The sequence below is a fragment of the Grus americana genome, chromosome 24 (assembly GCF_028858705.1).
Source record: "Grus americana isolate bGruAme1 chromosome 24, bGruAme1.mat, whole genome shotgun sequence".
Classification (NCBI taxonomy): Eukaryota; Metazoa; Chordata; class Aves; order Gruiformes; family Gruidae; genus Grus; species Grus americana.
This window is the reverse complement of record NC_072875.1, coordinates 5244235-5268410: the sequence shown is the minus strand read 5'-3', so window position 1 is coordinate 5268410 and position 24176 is coordinate 5244235. Positions and strand designations below refer to the sequence as shown.

The 24176-nt window shown below is 45.8% G+C and overlaps 1 protein-coding gene and 1 long non-coding RNA gene across 7 annotated transcripts in view; both read left to right on the top strand.

The window, feature by feature from the left end:
* The first annotated feature begins 673 nt into the window (after positions 1-673).
* On the top strand, positions 674-3177 carry LOC129196065 (uncharacterized). The gene is made up of 3 exons (XR_008574031.1): positions 674-799; positions 1092-1142; positions 1835-3177. It is a non-coding gene; the product is annotated as an uncharacterized LOC129196065 (long non-coding RNA).
* A 2251-nt stretch (positions 3178-5428) lies between these two features.
* ZBTB44 (zinc finger and BTB domain containing 44) overlaps positions 5429-24176 on the top strand; it is a 38069-nt gene continuing 19321 nt past the window's right edge. For 4 of the 6 annotated variants that reach the window (XM_054802918.1, XM_054802917.1, XM_054802916.1 and 1 more), the window contains exon 1: positions 5435-5714. The gene's annotated coding sequence lies outside the window, so the exon portion shown is untranslated. Of the gene's footprint in view, positions 5715-11514; positions 11739-24176 lie in introns of all 6 variants that reach the window. The other 2 variants (XM_054802915.1, XM_054802914.1) reach the window with 2 other exon arrangements.

The following is a 24176-nucleotide window of genomic DNA, read 5'->3' as shown; positions in this document are numbered from 1 at the left end:
GGGTTTCGGCTCATTAAGGCGGCAGCCTGCCCCGGCTTTTCCCCCCACCTTCTCTTCTCTTCTCTTCTCTTCTCTTCTCTTCTCTTCTCTTCTCTTCTCTTCTCTTCTCTTCTCTTCTCTTCTCTTCTCTTCTCTTCTCTCTTCTCTCTTCTCTCTTCTCTCTTCTCTCTTCTCTCTTCTCTCTTCTCTCTTCTCTCTTCTCTCTTCTCTCTTCTCTCTTCTCTCTTCTCTCTTCTCTCTTCTCTCTTCTCTCTTCTCTCCTCTCCTCTCCTCTCCTCTCCTCTCCTCTCCTCTCCTCTCCTCTCTCCTCTCCTCTCCTCTCCTCTCCTCTCCTCTCCTCTCCTCTCCTCTCCTCTCCTCTCCTCTCTTCTCTCCTCTCCTCTCCTCTCCTCTCCTCTCCTCTCCTCTCTTCTCTCCTCCTCTCTCCTCCTCTCTCTTCTCTCTTCTCTTCTCTCCTCTCTCCTCCTCTCTCTTCTCTTCTCTTCTCTTCTCTTCTCTTCTCTTCTCTTCTCTTCTCTTCTCTTCTCTTCTCTTCTCTTCTCTTCTCTTCTCTTCTCTTTTTTCTTCTCTCTTCTTCTCTCTTTTCTTCTCTCTTTTCTTCTCTTTTCTTCTCTTTTCTTCTCTTTTCTTCTCTTTTCTTCTCTCTTTTCTTCTCTCTTTTCTTCTCTTCTCTTCTCTTCTCTTCTCTTCTCTTCTCTTTTCTTTTCTTTTCTTTTTTTTGTCATTTCATTGCTATTGCTGGGTTTGAGTTGAATAATTGGAATTTCAAACGATGCCAAAGGCTTTGGGATATTAACGGGTAGGAAAAAGTCCCTACTTAATCATAGCAGCACAACCATCACAATTTAACTTTTAAAAAAGAATAGTGGGATAAGAAAATAAACCTTACAGGAGCTTCTCTGTCACTGTATCCATGATGGTACCCCAGAAACAGCGGGGACCAGTGGGCAGAGAGATGCATGTCTGTGGTCCCATCAGGGGGAAATTATTAGGGGTGAACCCATGGCTGGAGTCCCCCACCCCGTGCTGCAAATAGTGCTGCTCCTCAGTCCAGGATAATTCTGTTTTATCAGCATATTTCCTCTTATAAGGCACTTCCAGAGGATGCCACAGGCTGCTCCCCCGTGCATGAACATCACCAGGTACGTGTTGAACTGGTGGTTTGCTCCTTTGCTCCCAAACCTCCTCCCTCCAAGGGCTGAGTTCTCCTGATCTCCAACCCGAGTAATTCCTGGATGTTTGCTCCTCCTTATCCTTGTGCTAACACCGTTCTTCAGTTTAAACAGCTTTTCTCTCGCCTTGGTTTGTATCTCCCCTCCCATGTGTTGGCAGACAGTTGTACCCTCTTTCAGCCTCGTTTGGCTAAATTTGGCAAGCCGAGCTCTGTAGGATCGGCTCATAAAATACCCTCCTGCTACTGCTGGAGACTGCATACATCCAAAATTATTGTCCCCAGACAGAAGTGACCACAGTGTCCCACCAAGGTCACACCAGAACCTGGTGCTCCAGCCACGAATCTTTCCTTATTCCTGCCAGAAACATGCTCCCTGACATGTCCTAGGACCGTAACGTCCCTTTTCTGCCCTTACCCTCTGCTCAGCTCATCCATCCCGGTCTTACCACCCCTCTGCTCTTTTAGATTGCTCTTTCTCCATACAGATAGCTGTTAAATTCGTCCTCAGTCACCCAACCAAGAGGTTTGGTTCCCAGAGCTCCTGGGCAATGGCATTTCCGAGGGGCTGTTGTAACTCAGAGCATCTCAGAAAACAGATTCCTCTCTCAAACCGCCCGCTTCAGCCTCCTCTCCTGCCGACCAGGATGCTTTAACCCCCAGGTCTCAAGAGGACATAAACACCAAACCCTCCCGGTGCCAGGAGAAAATCAGGGGGTTGCCAAAGAGGGAAGTCAGCAGGATTGAGCTAAAGCAAATTAATCGAATCCCGGAGACCGCAACAGGCAGGAGGATGGAGAAGAGACGGCTCCTGCACACTGATGCTACACTAAGGAGTAGGCAGTGAGTCCTCGAGGGTGGGAGCAAAGAGATTTTTCCCTCTGGAAGTGCCGAGGTCAGGGAGGGGAGAGGAAGGCTGTGCAGGGAAGGTGTCATTTGCTTTCGGTGTTAACGGACGCACGCTGCCAGGAGCAGGCAAGCGGGCTCGTAGCAGTGCGGGATCTGCTCCAAGAGCCACTGAAGCGAAGGAAAACATATCCCACAGGCTGCAGAAAGAGGGTAAACCAGCTTCCAGCCAGGAATTGCACGTTCTGGTTGCTTGAATGGGGTCAGCAAGCCAGGAGGGGAAAGATTCCAGGATTAAAGTGAGGGGCCAGACCCCAGTGACGGATGGGAGATGTAGCTGGGTGTCTTCTGGGTGGATGGGAAACTACGATTTCTGTTTAAACAGACGAGGAGGGCGTTCGGGGGATGGCACAGCCTCCAGCCGCATCCGTCGTGCTGCAGACAGGACCCCCTTCCTTGTTGGCAGCGAGCCCCGAGAGCGATGCGGGACCGCTCTGCTAAGCGTCCCCCGCTCCGGCAGCTTGCATCCCATTTCAACGGTGAAGGTGGAGGCTACGAGTCACCCTTCGTAAAGCTTTCTCCTCCTTTTCCCAACGGTGTTTTACACCCCTCAAATTCCGGCCGGTTCAACCAAGGAACTCCCTAGGTCCCTACAAACGAGCGCAGGCTCACTCTCACTAGATGCACACCGAATTACTCGGGATTTATGTCAGCGTCGCTCCATCTACATCCATGAATCGAGACCACGACGTTGTAAACTTGCGTGTAAGAGCAAATCCCCCTTACCGGGAGTCGGGATTTCAGCAATTCATTGCGACGCCTCTCGCTGAGAAACTCCAACTCCGGAGCAAAAGCAAAGAGCAATAAAGGACGATCTGGTAGCTTAGGAAACCCAAGCGGGCGTAAATCAGTACGTTTCCCTCCCAGATTTACTCCAGCAAACATTGCGGCTCTGGGAATCGCTGGAGAACCTCTTCAGGTTATTGAGGACTAATAAATTGTTATTAATAAAACAGCCTCTTCTGCTGGAGAGGGAAGAAATTCCTATCTGAGCCAGGCTGGGGATGCTCACGCGCTCCTCTGCGTGACGTGCGGAGCGCTCCGCGTCCCAAACCTACCGGCTTCCCCCACCCGAATGCCCCGCCATTAATTGGAAACCTAACGAGCCACGCGGAGATGGCAGCCGGGAGCCGGGTGTGCCATTGCGGGAGGTTGTAAGGAAAAAGGAAAAAGAGGAAGAAATTAAATAAAGGGCTTTTTGAATTTTTTTTTTTTTTTCTTAAGCCGAAGACACGGTGGTTTTTCTGGGGGAAATGAATGCCCGTGCACAAGCCAGCTCCGTGCCTCACAAACACCGCCGATTTGGAGGCAAATCCAACCTCCGCACGCTGATTTGCACCGGCCAAGCATCCCATGCTCGCCCCTGCTCCAGGGGAAGCCTGTGAATTCGGGTAGCTTGGACCCTATTTCTCTCCCGTGCAGAGCCCGTGACTTGCTCAGAGCCAGTCTCGAGCAGGGTCTGGCTGTCGGTTAACTAAAATCACTCGATCCACAAAAGTATCGCCATCGAACGCCCCCAGCTCCACGTTTTTCAGAGCAGCGTTTTGAAGGGATGGCAGCCTGAGGTTTTTTTATTAATCCTCAGTGATTCAGGAGTTACCACGGATAGCCAGGAGCAGATTATTCCTTGCCTCGCAAATGACGTCTTATAAAAGCGGGAGCAACCCGGGCGACCTGCTGAAATCGGTGTTATTTTGCTCCCGCTTCGCGCAGGAGCGGATTGCAATGGCAGGCCGTCGTGCGTCGGGGTTGCAGTACAGCTCCCCGCGAATATAAAGCCGAGATAAGAGGAAGCGAAAGGAAAATTAAGCAGCAGAGAGTCCGACCCTGGAGATTGCTGGCGCTCTGCTTCTCAATTTTGCGAGGAATCGGCTAAAACGGTCCCAGGGTTTTTACTACGGTGCGGGGAGTTCGGCCTCGGGGTGGGTTTGTTGGTGGGGTTGGGTTTGGTTTTTTTTTTGCCGACGGAGCAGTGTGGCGTTTTCCAGGGGCCAGTTTTAAATTTTTTACTGCTGATTAACAGTTTTGGACCGCGGCCTTTCAAAATCTGTTTCCTGCTACAATTTACTGAGCGCTTGTCGCGGAAAAAAAAAAAAAACAACAACCCAACAACAACAACCACCTCCGTTAAATCACGTTAAATTAAGCTGCGCTTACCCCGAGTTAGCGCAGATTTGGACTAAATTATAGGGGTGCATTAATTCGAGACTCGTTAACGCTGAATTTGATGGGGATTGATGCAAACCAGAGGGTGGTTTGCACGGTCCTGGGCCACGGGGGTGCGTGCGCAGGAGCACCCCGTGCTCATAGGCCGGGGTGGGGGAGCTAATGCACGGTTGTGGGTCCGGGGGGGTGCACGCACCGGAGCACCCCGTGTTCGGGAGGGGGTAGAACGCACGCTGTGCACGGTCCTGGGCCAAGGGGGTGCATGCACAGGAGCACCGGGGGGGTTGGGATGCACGGTCCTGGGCCCCGAGGGATGCACGTACCGAAGTAGCCCGTGCTTGGGTGGGGAGATGCACGGCGTGCACGGTCCCGGCCCCCGGGGGTGCATGCACCGGAGCACCGGGGGGTTGCCATGCAGACTGTGCACGGTCCCGATCCCCGGGGGTGCATGCACCGGAGCACCGGGGGGTTGCCACGCAGACTGTGCACGGTCCCGGCCCCCGGGGGTGCATGCACCGGAGCACCGGGGGGTTGCCACACAGACTGTGCACGGTGCCGGCCCCCAGGGGTGCATGCACCGGAGCACCGGGGGGTTGCCATGCAGACTGTGCACGGTCCCGATCCCCGGGGGTGCATGCACCGGAGCACCGGGGGGTTGCCATGCAGACTGTGCACGGTCCCGATCCCCGGGGGTGCATGCACCGGAGCACCGGGGGGTTGCCATGCAGACTGTGCACGGTCCCGATCCCCGGGGGTGCATGCACCGGAGCACCGGGGGGTTGCCATGCAGACTGTGCACGGTTCTGGCCCCGAGGGTGCATGCACCGGAGCACCCCGTGCTCGGGGGAGGATGCAAGGACCTGAGCATCCCGGTCCCCGGGGGATGCACGCACAGGCACATCCCGGTCCCCGGGGACACACACGCAGCGGGATGGGGGTGCGTGTGTGGGGGACCGTGCACACACCGGAACGCCCCGTCCCGGCGCTGCCCGCCGCGGGGTCCCCGTCCCGGCCGGTCCCGCCGCCGCCCAATGCGCATGCGCCCTCCCCGCCGCCGCGGCCCCGCCCCCGCCGCCCCGCCGCCGCCGCGGTGCACTCTGGGACACAAACAAAGTGCCCGGCCGGGCGGCGCGGCGCGCGGGAGCTCGGACCGCCGGGGACCCCCCCCCCCCCCCCTCTCCCCGCCCCGCCCCTCCCCTCGAGCCGGCCAGCGCGCGCCGCCGCGTGCGCGTCCCCGTTTCCCCCCCCTCCCCCCCGCACACCTCTCGCGGGGGGGCTCGCGCGCGGCTCCCCCCTCCCTCCGCGCGCCGCCTGAGGGGGAGGCGGCGGCGGCCTCTTCTTCCTCCTCCTCTTCCTCCGCCGCCGCCTCCCGGCCCGCCGTCATGGCCCAGGCAGGGCCCCGGCGCGGCCCCAGATAGGGGGCTCGGCCTCCCCGTTGCACGCCGGGCCCAGCCGGCCCCACCGACCGCAGGTAACCGGGGAGCGCGGCCGGGCCTGAGGTCGGCGGGAGGGGTGTTGGAGGCGGGCGGGGAGGGCGGACCGTTGGTTCCCCTCAGGGGAGGGGGACGGCGCCTCTGTGCCCACCCGGGGGAGGGCTTTGACTGCTGCACCCCGTGGGTCCGGCCCCCCTCTCCCCCCCCCCCCCCCCCCCGCTGCGTGCACGCGTGTTTCCCGTGGGGGGTGTGTGTGTGTGTACGCGTGTCGTCTGGCGTGACCGCCGTCCCCGGGGCTGCCCAGCTGCGGCTCGCCCCCCGGGGGGATGGTATTGCGCGGTGCACTTCCTCCGCCGCGTGCGCACGTGTGTCCCCCTCCCACGAGGGGCCGTGTCACCCCCGCGCCTCCCCAGCGGGTTCCCGGGGCAGGGAGGGGTTTAACGCGTTCGTTGTGCGCGGTGTTTACGCGCATCCCGAGGGAGCTGCGTTGCCTGTTGAAGCCCGTGGGTGCACTCGGCTGCCTGGGCACACGCAAAACGTGTAGTTTGGCGGGGGGGGGGGGGAGTCGTGTTGTCACCTGCATCTCAGCGGGATACCTGCTGCCTCCCTTTTCCAGCGCAGGCTTATGGGAGGAAAAGAGGGATTCCCACTAGCTCTTAGGCAAAGCTTGCTGTCCCTTTGTTGTTGTTGTTGTTGTTTTCCCTACAACACCCCTTTCTGCATATCCTTTAGTGCCCATCTGCCAGGGTCTGCTGTGCTGCCTCTGCTTGACCTGCGTCCACGCGTGATGAGGATATCGTAGTGCTCATCTGCCATTTCTCTGCTCCCCTCTGATGTGTTGGGGGTTATTTCCCTACATGCGAACGTAAACAGTGGCAGATGCTGGGGAGGGGGGCAGGTATAGTCTACTTCTTGCTTGCCAAGAGCCTTTTGTACACAGAGGACAAGGGTACCACTGCCTTCCAAAATCTGCTGTACTTGTTCCCATGCACAGGGATGCTGGGGAATGCCTCCATGCTTGACCACCACAGCCTGTTAAATGTATACACCCCAGGAGGCTTCTTCCCGTCTACGAAAAGCTTGCAAGGTTTTTCCCACCCAAATAGAGGTGCAGATATCTTCCACCAAAGCCTAAGGGACAACTCCTCCGGCCCATCTCCTGTTTGTGCTGTGGGAGCCTGTTCTGCCCACTGAAGAGGGAGGGTCTGTCTCCTCCTGCCTGTATATATGCGCACACTGGGGTTATCCCACTGACGGCCTACCACAAGTCGGTGCATCGCATGTTGTGCGTGTTTGCACACACGAGGAAAGGCGCAGGCAGCATTTCACTGGTAGCCTTGGGGAGGCAGGCAGGCATTTCTCCTATACGCTTCCAGGGGGAAGGTTTCCACCGTTTGTCCTTTCATGTCTTGCATGTTCCCACAGATGCCCAGCGGCAGCTGTTTCGGTGCCTGCCCCTAGACCGGAGTACATCCTTGCTACACGTGCCAGAGAGGTCACCTGTTCTTACCCATTTCTTATCTCTTCTTGGCTGTGCTTCGTAGCTGCGTGTTACATCTTTCATGACTGAGACTTTCAACCCTTTTTCTTCATGTGCCCTGCTGATACTGCAGTGCCACGTTAAGCCTATCTTGTTTTTTGCTTCGGCTTTTGGTTTTTCTTCTCTGAGCAGTCCCCCAGAGTAAAAAGAAGTCATCTGTGTACTTCCTAGGTAGCTACAGATCCCAAGTTGGATAATTTGTATTTGGATCTATTTGTAATAGATCCATAACTGGATAATTTGTATGAGGATCTATTCTGATGTCTCTAGAAGTCTCTTGCTTTCATAATACTCCTCACGTGAGGTCTTGGTTTGCCATACCCACGTGGAGAGTTTCTCAGGTTTCCTAGTTACATGTTGGCCCCTGCTTTCTCTCTCTTAATTTTTATTTTATTTGTCCTTGGGATGTCCAGTACACTTAGCTTTTACTTAGGTAGAGGTCACCCAGTTCACCTCCTGAGTTGATCCCCGGCTTCTAGCTGCATGTTTTTGTAGGTGAGGTGACGTGTTGTTTATTGTGTGCGGGGCACCCCTGCAGCACCGCTCTGCGGACCCTGCAAGGTGACACTGAGTGGGAACGGCTTTAGTGCAGGCAGCTCACAGACTAGCGTCCAGGAGTCTTTTAGGGTATTTTGAGCGCGATCTGCTTTTTTTCTGCCATCGAGGTCGCTTACTGCAGCTTGACATCTACATGTAACGCAGATCTGAGGTGTGATGCACCTGGAGACCTTGCCTGGGTTTAAGTGCATCTGTTTAAGGAGATAGAGTTGAACAAGTGTTAACCTGCTAGCTTAGACACAGCCCTACCAGCATAAATGCCTCCATTGATGTAAAACTGTTTATACCAGAAACCAGTTACAATGCTGTAAGTGTCTCTCCCTAGGGACTACTTCTATTTAAACAGCTGTTTTTAATCCAAAACTTTAATTGGTGTGAACACTCCAAGCAGCCCTTTTCCAGGGGAAGGGAATTTCCAACCCTGCTTTAGTCTCCCCAGGTGGATGTTGCACGGATGCTGACTTGTCAGGAGGGAGGATCGTGCTCGCTTTCCCAAAGCGGAAGGTTTCGCGCTGGTTTTGTTTACAGGGTGAGAGAATTCCTCTTTCTGTGACTGTGAGGTTTGGGTGGGGGGGAGTGTCCTTATGTATTTCTTCTGTCATACGTAAGAGTAGTAGTCAGCAAGTGAAACTGAATCCTTGCCATGTTTGTTGCAACAGGAGGTTAATCATAAACTCTGGCAACTTTTAAAAGGGGTGGTTTCGTTCTGTGTTGGCTGTAGCAAATGTGTGTTGTTAGGAGGGTCTGGTCAGCTGTTTGCTAAGAGGATCAAAAGTAAATACAGCTTCCCCCCGTGTGAAGTTGAACAAGCGTCCGAACGTTATTTTTGGTTGTATCCCGTGACTCGCTTGAAGGAGGCTTTTTATTTTTATGTCCTTCCTGTGAATGGATGTGTGATGCCCATGCTATGAGGTGACTGGTGTTTGTGTGACTTGTCGTGGATCAAGAGAAGGTCTTGGGTACTTTGCGCTTAATTGCTTGCTTCGCATCTGGCATTTCGTTGGTGTTATCTGTTACATCTGGTAAACTTCTTTTTCAATGGGCTTTGAGAACGTAATGTTTGAGTATATTTCTATGAGAAGATCTGGCAATGTGTGTAACTTCACTCCTTTTAGGCGTGGTAATCCACTAGCTTAAACAAGAAAGTCAAACTGTGACAAAGCAGTGATGCTGTTGCTGGCACGTGACGAGGAAGGAGATGTCCCTTGACGTAGAAGGGATTGTCTGTTGACATTCTTCTGTATTGCCCGGTTGTAAGTAGGTTGTCCCTGCTCAAATTATGCAACTGCAGACAGCCAGACTTCAGGAGTTCCAAATACTTCAACATGTCAAGTGCTGACTTCTAAATTAAATGCTACAGTTGCAGAGCGCGTTCACAGTCTGTCGCTTGGAATATGACATCAGTCTTGGAATTGCGTGTGGCTGACAAGGGGTGGCAAGTTGATGGCTTGTTTCTTTGAAAAAGCGTTGTGTAAGATTGCAGGAACAAAACCAGGTGGGAGATGTGCCTCTACCTGCAATAGCATTTCGATATGGAAGTAGGTGGTTATCATTTCGGCAGTTATAAGCAGAAAAAAAAATACTGAAAACATTGGTTTATGTAAGAAGTTGAAATGCTTCACTCTTTGTGGCTGCTGCTGTTGCCTCGAAAGACGCAGTTTACAGCATATAGATCTAATTAAATAGTTGTGTACTTATTGCTAAGTAAACATAGGAGTCCATTACTCTTAACTTGCCTTGGAGATCAAATTGATTCTTCTAATGGTTTCACTGGATGAAAACAAATGTCTCGTGCTGCTTCGTACAAGGTGCCTAAATGAAACGGTGGTGGTAGGGAATGAACTGCAAACCCGATAAAATGGCATTCGCATGTACGGATGGGAAGAGAGGAATTGTAAACGCTCGGCATTTCATTTAATTCTTGCATTCCGTCTAATCAAGTTAAGGAATTGACTTAAACTGTGCGTTATTTGTAGATAGCGTGTTTTTAATATATTCCAATTTAGAGCTGGGGAAATAATTATTTCACACGAACAGGTTTATCAGAGGAAGCGAATGATGGGATAATAAGGACTGCAAAATGTGTGTTGGGCTCAGCATGTGGTCTGTGACAGTGGCCAGAAGTAAGTCATTAGGGGGAAGGTGTAAGAACATATATAGCGCAGTAATCATTCCTCAGCACATCTACCAGCGGTGAAGGGTTTGGAGATGGCCCGAGCTAGAGGCTATGTGCTGACAGTCATATTTAATAGTGCCTGTTGGACCTGTCTGTGGATTTACCTAGACCTTTTGAACAGTTTAGACCTGTTGCTTCTACAGTATACTGTGCGATGAATCCCACAATTTGTGCAAAAATAATTCCTGGGTTTTGGTGTTTGGGTTTGGTGTTTTTTTTTTTTGTTTTAAACCCAATGAATGGTAATCTCATTGAGTGCCTCCTAGGTTTTTTTTTTTAGTGTGAGAAAAAATAATCTTTTTCCAGTCACCACCTGATTTTTGAGTTTTATAGAACTCTGTTCTTTGTTTTCTTTGGGCCTTTTTTTTCTTTTCCAAGCTGTATCGTCCCAGTCTATTTAGTACATATCTGTCTGTGGAGACTGTTCTACATCACTTTTTTTTTTCCTTTGAGCTCTGCTACATTGTTTTGAGGTGATTTGACCACAACATTTGTTTGCTTGCTTTACCCAAGAAAGCTGAATAAAGGCAGTTTTTTCAGAGCATTATGAGATGTTTTCTAGTAAAGGGACACTTTGTAGCTCATCAATGATAACATTGTAAACGTTTACAATGTTATCAATGTTTTATATTCAAAAGTACAAATGAGCGCAGTAATTGTAGTAAGAGCTATTTTAGTGGAAATACAGTTATGGATACTGAAGATGATCTTAGTTTATAAATCTAGCTACAGGTGGTAGTTGCATTTTTGATTTGAATATTACCAAGCATGCTTTTTGGAAAAACTGCAGTTATGGTGGGTGCTTGCCGTGGTTAAGTCTTTTCCTGGGTTTTGAAAGCCTGAAGATGCCATGTCCTGTGGAAACCCAAGAGCCCTAGAAATCACCAGTGGGTTTGGGAATAACTGGTGTGTTAAGTGGCAAGCTGGTCCCATGTTAGGGGCAGATATTTACCTAGTGTTGGAGCTCTGCAAGTCTGACCATTTCTGCAGTTTTCTTTCAGCGTCTTTTTTTTGTTTAAGTGGATAAATGCCTCTGTTAAGAAAGACCTATTCTGAGGAGTTTCTCTGAAATGTTAGTAAAGATGCTAAAGGCTTAAAAAACACCCCCCCCCAAAACTCTCTTTATCCCCAGCCTGAACCATGGATATGGTTCTGCCAGTCCGGGTTTGGCCATACAAGGAAAGAAAGTTAGAAAGCCTGTATAGTCACTGCTCACCTGATAATGTGATTTGTGGATAAATATAAGGATTTTTAGTTTTCAGGGCCAAGAAGAACTCCTTTTAGGCATTTAAGTTTATCTGCATAAATGAGTCATTAGGAAAATAAAGGGTACACATAGTGCTAAAAGGGTGATGACACAACCACATTCCTGCCTTGCTTCAACTTGTTCAGGATTCTTTCTAGCCGCTTCCGTTCGAAAGGTGGCTGCTTGTTTATATGTCTGTGACACCTTGACTAGCTGGCCGTGGTCCATGCTGTCTGGATTAGCGATGCCTTTTCGCCTCTTCACATTGTATGCGATGTGTGACTTTGCCTTGATCTCTCCCCTTTGCTCTTTACGCAGGTTTTTCCGTGGTGCTGCTTGTCAGCGCAGGCTTCCAGTACTTCGGGTGTTCGGGGAGATCTAAGATTTGCATTGGACTTCAGAAAAAATCATTTATTGTAGTTTAACGTGGATTTCATTAAGGTGTAACGCTTCCTTGCTAATCTGGAACAAAAGTGAGAGAAGGAAAGCTGTCATTTTTTTGTAATAAACCTGAGTACTTCAAACAGCAAATCGGTTGACAGGTAAGCTTTGTGATGAGCTAGTAAAAACTAGCACTTAACCAAATTTGGCTGTCACAAACCTGATGATTGTGATATGCAGTTACAGTCATTTGTTTCTGTAAAATGAGGAGACAGGTTTGTCACTTCCAAGTGACAAAAATTAAAGCCTCGCGCACAATAAGGTAGGAGGCACAGCCTGGGGGTGATAGCGGAGAGGAGGGATTCTTCAGCTACCAAAGTTTGGTGGTTGTGGGCAGCTCCTGGGGCGTAACACACCCAGTTAGGCCCTGGTTTTGTCTTGGAGGAAATGAAGAAATAATTTCTTTTCCAAGCATGGTTTTCACTGTGCCATCAGTTGAAATGATCTCTGGAATTGACCCTTTTCTGTCTGAAGACGAGGCATGTGCCATTTACTCTCTTCTTTCTCTGTAGTAGGACTTGGCACTATTCTGTAAATGACATACACATGTGTGAGGAAGCGCAGATAATTTTTTTGTTTGTTTTATTTTGTTTTTTGGGGGGTTTTTTGACTCTTTCATGAATCTAATGCACTAGTGCTACCAAGAAAATCTATGACTGTTCTAGAATTATTTTGGTATGCAGATACAAAAACCCGTGCCATTTTTCTTGATATTTCTTTCACATGGTGCCACCAAAGAGGGCTTGGAGATATTTGCTTTTGTTACTAATTTGGGAGGTTGGCTTGAGTAGTCTGTTTGATGTATATTTTTCATAAGTTTATGTTGATATGCTTGCAGAGCTTCTGAAAGTGAAGACTGAAATGTTATGGGTAGCCATGGTAAAACAAGAAAAAAATAGCTTTCTGGAATGAGTTTAAACTAAAAGGTTGCTGCCACGTGACAAATAAAAGTACTCTATGGATATGTTTTTGGCAATTTGCAGTACTTAGAAGAATGGAATGTTCAACTTGTTAGGGGTTTTTTGTGTGTGTGTGTGTGTGTGTGTGTGTCGTTCATTTGCTGTTAAAGATTGAAGAGTATAAAACCAGGCCTTGCTTTTTATTATGCAGAGTGGGAAATGGTCACATAACGGCTTGTGTACGCTGAGAAATTTGGGAGAAATTTAACCTGAATTTGCAGAGAGCAGAAGTGTAAAGTAGGTATTTAGATCACATAAAAATTATGCATGAGCACCGTCGTGGAAAGAGTGGTTAAATTTGAATATGTGCCTTCAGGGACGTAACACATCAGTCCATCCAGTATAATCTGATTATGTTCTGAGGGACTTGCCTATGTGAGGATATGGAGAGAACTATGAGTTCACTTGTTGCTTTTATTCTAGTAAACAAACAAACAAAAAAACCCAACCCAAACCCAAAATGGGAGATTTGCTTGTATGACGATGGCACAAGCATCTCTAGTGTGCACTTTCAGGGCAAACCACTGTTAGATTAGCAATCTAATAGTTTGATCATGTGCTTTTTTAGAGAACTGGTGAAAACCAGAAATTGCAGGGCAGTGAATCTGTTGTGAAATACCTCAATACATTCTATGTAGTGAAGTTCGCACATTAATTTTTATTATGAGAATAAATGTAATTCAGTATATAACAAGACCTTTTAGCAGTTACTGCTTGTATTGTTAAATGAGCCTCAGGTTTAAGTACTGTCAGAAAATTTGCTTTTATGTGTTACATGGAACACTAATGTGAGATTCCTACGACGAAAAGTTCAAAGTGCTGGAGGCTGGGGAAAGTGGCATTTATCTAGTTTGCTTATTCAACCCTGAGAAAGCTATATTAGGCACATAAACTTTATACTTTGCACTGCAGCTTCAAAAAGGCAACAAGTTAAATCTGGGTCCTTTGAAGTAGTGAATGGCAACATTCTGTTCTCTGAAGGAGCTGACTTCAAATGATCACACCAGAGTTGAAAAACTCTGTCATGGCTAGGGAAAACAAGACTTTGAGGGGGGAGGAAGGCTACGAAGATGTGTGGGGTTTCTTGCATGTCGTTAGGAGTGAAGAGTAGCCAGAGTATTGTACCTGATTGCATTCCTGAAGCTCTTTGCATGTTCTGCACCAGAATGGTGCAAAGTTACTGTTTTATATTCTCCCCAGATAAATCTTATTTAAGAGTTCAGCTGGTTCATCAAACATGGAATTTGTTGGAGCCAGCAGATTGCAGTTATATAGAGAGGTACGGAGTCTTTTAAGAAAATTACATTTATCTTTTGTATGTATCTGTAAAGGGTTTGTCTCCTAGCTGTTGCGTAAAAACAGGGGCATTGGATCAACAGTTCACATACAACATGCACTACTGTACTGCCCTGATTACTGTAATCTCTTCTTTTAATTAGATCCTGAGATTAAGAGCTGCCTTGCTGATCAGTGCACTTAAAGTATGCCCTGTCAGTTCTAGCTAGTACATGTTTCTAGCCGAAATGTCGTCTGGTTAAGTCAGATGCCCTGAAAAGTTCTAAGCAGGGTTTACTTTACAGATATGGTAAGGGGGAGCCGCGCAGAGAGGAAAAACACACCAAAAAACACTCTTGAGAACCTTTCAGGAGGTTAAAATAGCTATTGACAGATACCTGACAAAAAAATGAGGTATTAAAATAGTCTGGTTGTTCTGTGGGCCTTTCAGTTAGCTGCTCAATTTAATTTAATAGTATGGAGATCTTTTCCAAAGTCACTTTTAACTAATTATCTTCCAGATTATAGCTGAAGTCCATTACCAGCTCCCTAGTATATAACGTTGAGGTTTTAGTTTCATACTGTTGGATTTCCTGTGAGTTTTATTCTGTTCCTAGAACTCCAGTTCTCAGTCATTTGTTTTTGTGTGTTGTGCTGATGATGCATCTTAACCTTTTCATCAGCATTTTTTGAGCCAGTGTCTCTACAGAAACACTCAGAGATCATTGCTAAAACGAGTCCTTATGGCACTTCACAGGTAAATTCTTTAACCTGTTATTTCAAGTACATGGATTACTTCTTTTCAGCTGGCTCCTTAGCTGCAGTTTGTCTGTTCATCTCCTTGTTTTCACTAATAACTCTATATGTCATGTTATTGAAACATTTTAATGAAGTTCTCATCATATGTGGCATTTTCTTTTTTTCTGAAAAATACATTATCAAGTCAGTTTGACATACTTTAGCTTCAGTAAACACAGGTGGTGTCCCATTTTCTGTTTGTTTTCTTATTCTTCCGTCTTCTTTTCTTCAGATTGTTTTCATTTAGCCGGATTTCTGCAGTTGTATACAAACACCTATAATTGTGTATCTTTTGAGAGATGAAAACATCTCTATATTTTTAAATAATGGAGCTTCTGCACTAAATATTTGAAAGACAAAATTAACACAGTGTTAATGTTTAGTGTAGTGTGAAGGAACCAAGCTTTCTGGCAGGTGTGTACCACAAAATGAGACAATCTTTGAACAGCCCTGCCTCTTCTCCCAGTATACTAGCACCTTTTCCTTGCAAATTAAAATATCAGTTTGCATGTTTGTAATCACAGCAATGTCTAATGGAAACATTTCTAGATTGACTTCTAATGAAAGGAGTGGTAACATGTTTTACATACCTACAACGTGATCTTTAATCTTCAAGTTTTATCTAGACTAGGAGTTGTAGCTATGCTTTAATCTTCTTGCTGTATTAATCCAGCACACTCAGTGCCTACACACAGAGCTCTCCATCATCTGTCAGTGGTTCCCGAGCATTTTTGGTTACAAGCTGTTGTCAGCTCTCAGCTTCTCCCATCAGTCAGAAGGGTCTGCTGTTGGCCATGGCCATTTACAATGCTCTGCAGACTAATTTTTGTTGCCCAGAAGCCAATGGGACCATTTATCAGGTTAAATTTCACCAGGTATGACTTGAGTTTCAGCTTTGTGACACTTCCACAGTTAATGATTTCCCAGTTTATCTATGAATTGGTTATCTGCTTGTGACAGCCGTGAGTTTTCCAGCTGCAGAGACCAAAACTCTCATCTGCCTGAGACACATAAGTGGTATGTGGTTCCTGCAATACAAGTGAAAAAGAAAGGTTTACAGTAGGATTAAAATCTCTTGTCAATTCGAGATTGGTCAGAAGAAACTCTTGCAGGCAGCTTCCTGTAGGCCATATATACGGGTCGATAAGGGACAAGAATAAATCTAGAATTGTCACTTTCACGAGGAAATGACAAGCCAGAGCTGCGTGAGAGTCTGCTGCAAGTATGTGGCTGCTGGGAAACTTAATGAATGTGGCCTTGGCATCTGTAATCTATTACGGTCAGGCAGATGACTTCTTAATTCTGCCAGATGCAGGGGTTGGAAGAGCTTCTTTCTGAGTTCCAGGACATGCTTGGGGCTTTCAAACAGATACAGTCTGTAAAGGACACACTGGAAGATGTATCGGCCCAAACTGGTAAGTTCCGTGTCTTGTTCTGTTCCATCACTGGGAAGTTTTCGAAGGTGTGTGAAGACACCGTTGTCGATGGATCCAGCTTGGTTTGGGTGCATCCAATTCCATCCTGTGCTGTGTGCTGAGCTCTCACGTAGGCTCCTCTTTAGGCTGTAATACTTCTTCCTGTCAGCCTGCACCCTGGCTCTCTTTATCTAGTATCTCCTGCCATGCTGTCAGAACATGACTGCTGAAGTTTTACATCAGACTTCTTCATTTCCATGCAAATGACTAATGAGGAAAACAAAACAAAAATCCCTAAGACACATTCTGCTTCACGTTATGTGTAGAAACAGCAAGTCCTGGAAAACAGGGATGGTTTAACTAGTGGTTTACAGCTTTTTCTTTGTTATGACCTAATGGTGCAAGAACAACAGCTCTGTAATATGTTTTATGTTGGTTTTAATATTTTAAAATAAAAGCAGTGGATATGTTCCCCTCTTTTTCATTACAACAAGTGTTGCTTTTTTCATGTATCCAGCAAACATCCTGCTTTTATATGCTGAGGCAATCTTGTAGCGTGAGGAAGACTGGTCTTCTCGCTCTGGAATCTGTACACTTTTTACTTGGAGCTTTATAGTTTAGAGCCAGTGCAACTGAGACATTTGGAGCTAAGCAAATATTTCTGATTTATTCTTGGTCTTCATTGCTTTAACAGCAGGTATTGTGCTGTTTGTAATATCTATGGGGTAAAAAAAAAAAATCTGCAAAACCAAGGAGGAAATAGAAGAGGATGCTAAAGTACTGCCTGTCTTCTGGTGAACAAAGTTGATGTCAGGTAACAGGAATGCGCAGAAGTGGATTCTAAGAACAGTGCCTTTCCCTGTCCTGCCTCGCAGCAGAGATTTGGCAATACGCAGTTACCAGGGTCTCTAACAAGATACTCTGGCTTCTTTCACAGGCCCCTTCAGTTCTGTTAAGATGAGCTCTGAGCCACGACAGCCACGACAAATGGACGTGTTTCTCACCCTGCGTGCCAGGAGGGCAGTGGCAGTTGAGGGATGGGCTACTGGAGTTTTGAAAGAGCACTGGCCAGGAGCACACTCTGTTTAGTCAAAACTTCACCCACTTCAGGGTGATGAATGAGGATGACAAAACAATTTTGATTAGCAGGCTGTGGGCTCATCATGACAAAAGCTGAGCAAAAGGATGAGACTTTGTGTAACTATTTTTAGGATTTTGCACAGAAATGGGAGCTCTCTCAGCCTCATACCTGGTGCATATCAGGTTCCTTACCACTGAGTAAACCACATGTTCCAGCATGTGGAGAGCTCGAGTTCAGTGCATTCAGCAGCAGCGTTGGTTTCTGACCAAAGCTTACACCTTGATGCTAATAACAGCTAAAACTGAAAGCCAGAATAGGTGATGTTTTTTATTCTCTCTTGTATGTTCAAGAAGTTAATTAGATTAACTTTTTTAAAAAACCAGCAGCGACTAAGGCATAGTTGCCAAAAACAGTATCTGGGTTTTGAATGATAAATTGCAGGGGTGATAAGTGGCTGGGAGCCATGGCATTTTGAAGAGGAGGGGTATCAGCTCCCTCTAAATTCAACACCCAGCTGAAGTTCCAGTCATGCAAGATAGGCTGTACTCTGCTGTGAGGGGAAAGAAGTCTGTTGTTACTACAAAAATTGCACCCTGAACTTTCCCTTAAAATGTATATGTAAATGTTTTCTAATTTTATCCTTTCAGAACTCTTCTGTTGCAGCTGACCTACCAGCTCAATTTACAATAAAACCATTTTGTAGGATAAATTGCTGTTTTTGGCACCCTACTGCTTGTCTCAATGCTTTCACCAGTTCTGAGAATTAAAATGTACCTACCAGATTTGCGTCATGCAAACGCGCTTTTCCATCACTTGAGATTTGAGTCGTTCTTTTCCTATCCGCATTAAAGATTAGTGTTTTCAGTAGCAACGATAATGTGAGTCAATGCTCTAACTGCCATCTAGGACATTGCCATGCCCTCACACATCTTCTTTCTTCTCAGGGCAAGTAACAGTTAAAGCTTTTGCTTTCTATCATTATAGGGTTTAGTTTTGGGGAAACTGAGAGATCTGTTAGGAATATGAAACAGGTGTTTCATGGATGCTCTGGACCTGCCTTTTAACAGAGTAATTGTTTTTGAAGAGGAGCTGTTGGACACTTTTTCTCCTTGTCCTTTGCAGATAACTACTATTCCTGGTCTGTTGGAGAACTTACAGTAAAGGAATAATATGTGTTCTTGCACCTGCCTGTGTTTCCTGCACTGCAGAGGTTTACCTTGGTTGGTACCAAGCAAATAAAGATACCATGGATCTTGGCACAGCTCAGGATTTCCAGATGTGCAAATTTTGTCAGAATTTTTTTGTGAAGAGTTGCAGCCTTGGTTCTTCGACTTTGTAAACCTCAGCTCTTACAGCTCTTGCAAGAAACTTAGCTAGAACCTTACAAATTCATTTCAGATTGGGGGGAACTTTTTGCCACAGTGCAGTTCCCACAGGTGTTAAACAGTTAGAGGCCTGGGTGCATAGAGTTCATCCTTCATCTGAAAATCGTGTAGCCTGTTTACACAGACCTGTATCGGTTAGCATTATTTGCGTGCACTTAGACATTTGAAACCATAGCTGCTTCCTGATAGTGTTTTAGTCTGCCTTTATGAAGCTTAGCTCTAGTTCTGAAATACTGCCTGCAACCCTTCTGCAGCAGCTTTTGGTGGTCTGTAACTGAAATTTAGGAATATCTTTTGAAAAGTCTCTTTGCCATGAATTTTTCAGAGGAAGAGGTGGCTGCTTGTGAAGCAATTTGCCACTGTAGCATCCTTGGGAAGCACTCTTGCAACAAAAAAAAATAAAAATTATGTGGTGAACGTAGGTACAAGCTTGTGTGTGAGTACAAAGAAGCTAACAAATGCTTTTTGTGAGCGACAGTAATGGTAGAGGGAGTCAGTGGCCTCAAAACCTCTGGCACGTGAACTTATCAAGAGTGGTGTGCCGAAAACCCAGTTTTTACAAAATAAATGGCCTTGTCTTATCAAATGCAGTACTTCTGGAGCACGTAGGAAAAGCGCAACACACTCTTTTATCTGCCTTCAGCTATGAAAGGGAATATTACTGCTAACAATAAATAGATGGATTGTGGCATTTCAAGTCTTCAGCTTGCTACATGAAATTGCTCTGCCATTAAAGCTCCCAAGCAGAGTTCTCCAGAGTTACTTATCTTGCTGTTAGCCATTCTTTCCTGGGCAGACAGAGGTCTTGTCCCAGGACTGTCCAACCTGCAGCTCAAGAGCCCTGTTCAAGAACAAAAGCCCTCCACAAACTCCTTAAAAAAAACCCCCAAAAAACCAACAAAAAAACCCCCCACCATCAAACAAAAAAAACCCAACACCCCTCCCCACCCCCACCCCCCAAAAAAACCCCAAACCAAAAAAACCCAACTGAAAATTGTCCTCTTCTGTGGAGCTGGGAGGAAAGGGACACAGGAGCAATTTTGGTGTCTTGGGGTGGGAGAGGTTTGGAGAATAGAAGTTCCTGAACGGAGAGACCAAGGACCAGGTCAGCCCCCGTACTGAATGCTCTCCTGTTTTTTGTGGGGTATAGCATCACCTCAGCCTCTGTTTATAGACTGCCCCTCAGCATTTATTTCAGGTTTTAACATAACAGTGTTTATGAAGTAGCTAACTTAACACTAGCTCCTTTGTGCACTTACAGTTTGAAGTATGCTGTCCTAGAGGAAATTGAAGTTCAGAAACACTGCATGCTTACCGGGATGGTTCATTTCCCTGGTCCAGTCACCCACTGCAGCTAAAGGTTACAGGTTTGCATTCCACAGATTCCACTACACCAAAGTGAATACTGCACATTGACGTAATTTTGAGCACAGAAACCTTGTGTTTGCCTTCTCTTTTTCATAGATACCCATCAGGCTTGGCAGTGGCGGGCTGAGTTCAAACTAGGTTTACTGACCTGACTTCAAATATGGTTTTAAACAAAGTTTAGAAAGTGCTGTTGATTTGTTTGAAATGAGAACAGCTTGGCAGCTCCAGCCAGCAGTTTTGTCAAGTGAAGCAAGGCAAGATTTGTAGTGGGAGATAGTACCTTTTATTAGGCCAGCTGGTGTTGGGGGAAACAGATGCGTGTTTAGATTAAAGTGTTTCAAGTCTGAAATAGAAATAGCAAACTTAAAGTTAAGTACGCACTAAGAGCAGTTGTTCTAATTCAATTTTAAACTTAATTATACTAACCAGTTAGTTAGAGGGAGCGGGGGGCTGCTGGTACCTCTGTGGCACAGTGAGAAGTTGACAGAGATAAGGTGGTCCAGGTCACGCATTTATCACCACAGAAGATTTGTCTGTGCCTGAACTGCTGCTGTTTATGGGGTGGTGCTGTAACCAGTGCTCAAGAAGTGGTCTGGGTTAAAAAGAAATTTCAAAAGAAGATAACTGGTGATCTGATTTACACCATGGCCTCACGGTTGAGTGTACCTGAGGGATTGGTGAGCACGAGGGTGGGAATTTCCTAAGGTTTTGGGGCACTGAAACCAACGTGGCATTTATATATCTGAAGTCTGTTGGTTTTAGTGTTCAGAAAAGTTAGTGTTTTCATGATATTTTGTACATTGCCATGGGTCAGGATACAGAGGTTAAAGGTGAGGTGGTAGTTCTGTGGTGCTAAAAAATTATTCGCTTTTGTTGTAAAATGATGTAGCTGAATGAGAAACTGAACGTGAACTGCTCTGAGTTTGATTCACTGACTCTTCCAAGGGAAAAAAAATATTATAGGTACCATGTTTCAGAATCAATGATTTGAGCCGTAACATTAGGCAGGAGGTGAATAAGGAGCTAATTTTGGGTACGTGGAAGTAGGCAGGTCACATAAGCAGTGTTTTTCAATTCTGTTACAGTTTCTTTTCCATTTAGACAACTTAGTGTACACTTTCACCTTTACTGTTTTGAAGTAGAGCAACTTGACATGTGTTTAATCATTGTACCAAAACAGTGTATGGTATTGGTAACTGTTGCTAAAACTTGTTTTTCAGTAGCCTTGAAACAGTAAGAATGAGCTAAATTACTTTGAACTGCTTACAGGTCAGGTCTATATTAGTGCTCCTAGGATTTTTTTTTTTTTTTTTTTTTTTAAAAAAAGGGAACTAATTTTCAAATGAATTGTACAAAGTCTTTCGTATGGTAGCATTTACCTTCAGTGGTAAATGGTGGAGAAAAAATAAATACAGGTAGAGGTGTCTCGCTGAGAATACGTTTAAAACTTCTGAAAGTGTCTTTATATTTCACTGTGTTTCTCTTGAACTTTGAAGTATTTGAATGTATTGTGGACCAGAGCATAAGCATGTGCATAGGGTTTGTGGGGAGGAGGAACTGTGCTGCCAGCAGCTGGGAAAGAAAACCAAACCACCGTTTCTTTGATACCAACCCCGGTCCCTGCTTAGAGAATCGCTGATGGTTTGTGGCTCGAAGATGAACAGCTTTTCCAGCTCCAACTCACTTAGCACGTAGTTTATGTGTGCACCTTGATCTCCCTACCCCAAACACTCCCAAGGTACCGTGGATATTTAATTCTAGTTTATGGTTCTTTAATGACTCCTGAATGTAGCACCCTATGCCTTATGGTCTAACAGCTGCTGTCATGGACTGTCTAATAATCAGTAATAAGACGTGACAAAATGTCATTTCGAAATGGTGATGATCCAAAGATGTTAGACTTGAGGTGAAGTTGTAACGTTGCAGCCCTTTACTCTCTTTCATCACTGTGACTTAGTGCAGCTATAAAAGTGCCCTATGCCACTAAAAGATTAACAAAGAGAATTGAAGCATTTTATAACCTGGTTGAGCTTTAGCACGCTCATCTTTTCATGCAGAAAATATTTCATATTGCTTAAATTACCTTCTAAAAATATTTGACTTTTTACTACCTCATTAACTGTAAAGAACTGCTATTGTTCCCCCTCCTCAGCCCACCCCTTGTGATTTTTCTGAAAATAACATGCATATGCGTACGTCCTTTGTCGACGCCGAAGCCCGTGTAGGAGCCACTTGTTTGAATGGTGGTGCCAGTGCAATGAGGAGGAAGGTCATTTCACGGAAGTGATGTAACAGAGCAATATCCCACATTCATGGCAGGCATGCCGCTCCTGTAATAAATTTAAATCAATTTATTGCACATCACTGACTTCCGCTATTTTGTTTTAAATTCTGTAACCAGATCAAGGTCAAGGAAGCAAAAGATGAAAGGAGAAGGGGAAAGGAAGCCAGAAGAGGGGAGAGGCGGGCAGGAAGGGGGAAGCAGGACAAGGAATGGTTCAGAGCAGGGGAGCAGAATAGAGCACTCACACTTAGAGACTGGAGGGATGAGTGTTACTCATTCAGACGAACAAAGAAAGAAAATGGGTTCATCTTTTGGGCGAATAAGAATTGGCAGTATAGCTCACTTAGATTTTTCTCCTTGTTTATTATTATGTATTGGTACTATTTCTAAATACCAGATATACCATTGATAGTCCTTGCAAATGTATTATTCTTTTTGTAGCCAGTTGCTGAACAGAAGTACTTCTGAACTTCTAATGTGCCAAGGAATTGCTGTAGCGACTGGGAATTCAGAAGGAAGGGTATCCCAAGGCCATTTCAGAATATGCTGTTACAAGATTTCATTGTAGTGTTTTGGTCTGAGATCAATTAAATATGCTTTTCATTTGATTCATGCTGGAGAACAAACAATCTGGGTCTTCAGATGCCTCTTGAGGTCGATATGTTTTCTTTCACTGAAGGGAGTGTTTTGCTTGTGCTTAACTTCTTCCTCTGCAGTAGTGTGAAATTTCATTTTAAATCCAAATGGCCCTTATAGTTTCACTCAGACTTTATATATATTGTTAAGCGTTAGTTAATCTGTTCTCTCGAATAGATATTTTTCCTCTGCCTGAACGGGTATCAAAAGTGAAATCATAGGAACAAGAAGCAGCCAAGCGTAAATGTCTGTAGAACAAGGTAGGCTCTGTCAGCTGCCATTTAAATATGTGCTAAGACTGGTGAGATTTGTGGTAAGTTGTTCCAAACTTGCAGTGCTCTTTGTATCTGCGAAGCTCCACATGAGCAATTTGCAAGTGTGGTTATGTTTTTGCATACGTGTAAGGGAAAGGAGAAGGATGATGTGAAGAAGCTGGCTGACTCCAGGAAATAATCAGATCCAATTATGTTGTTGATGTTTAACCACCAACTTTACCGAGATGATATTTCTATATCATGTTAATTGCGTGAGTCATGTGGAACACAGAAGACTTTTTATGGAAGCTTGGGGGGGCCTTAAGAAGGTGAAACATTGTGGCTTATGTTTCCTTTACAGTGAAATAATTCAGAAATAATTGGAGAAAACCCAGGAGCTGATTTTCCTTGTTCGGAGATGCTCTGCTCTCTGCAAGTAGAGACCTGTGGTGGCCACAGAAGTTCCACTGTGGGGGCAGAGGATGTCTGGGCATATTGCACCTAGCTTGGCAGTGTCTTTCCCCTGCATATTGCACAGGGAGTGAATCGTGGATCAGCTTCATCCTCCTCAAATCAGAGACATTGAGTTTTCAGATACTGCTGCAGCCTTAAAGCTTGCAGACAGTGCAGGGCATACGGTCCCTTCTGTTCCTTCAGGACCTTGCACAAAAAATGTGCATTTACTCCTACACGTAGGAGAGAAGTGGTCCCCAGGAAGGCAGTTTTGTATTTTTCAGAAGAAAGAAGTTGTCCTCCTTGTATTATCTTTCACATATATAAAATCAATTTGTGTGTATTTGATTTAAACTTTAACTTTCCTTTGAGGTTTATAATCCATTGATTTTTTGAAGGAATTTTCAATAACTTCTCATCCTAGTTCAAAACTATTTATTAAAAGCAGCTTTAGGCAATCAGTACCTGCAGTACAGCAGGAAAGCAGAGCTATTGGCAACTGTTATTTTATGTTTACTAGCTTGAACTCTGTCCTCTGAAAATTCGTGCTGTAGTTTCTCTAAAGCTTTTCTGGTATTAAATACTGTCTCTGGGAGATTTGCTTGCTCCTGCACACTTGTAAGTGGACCCA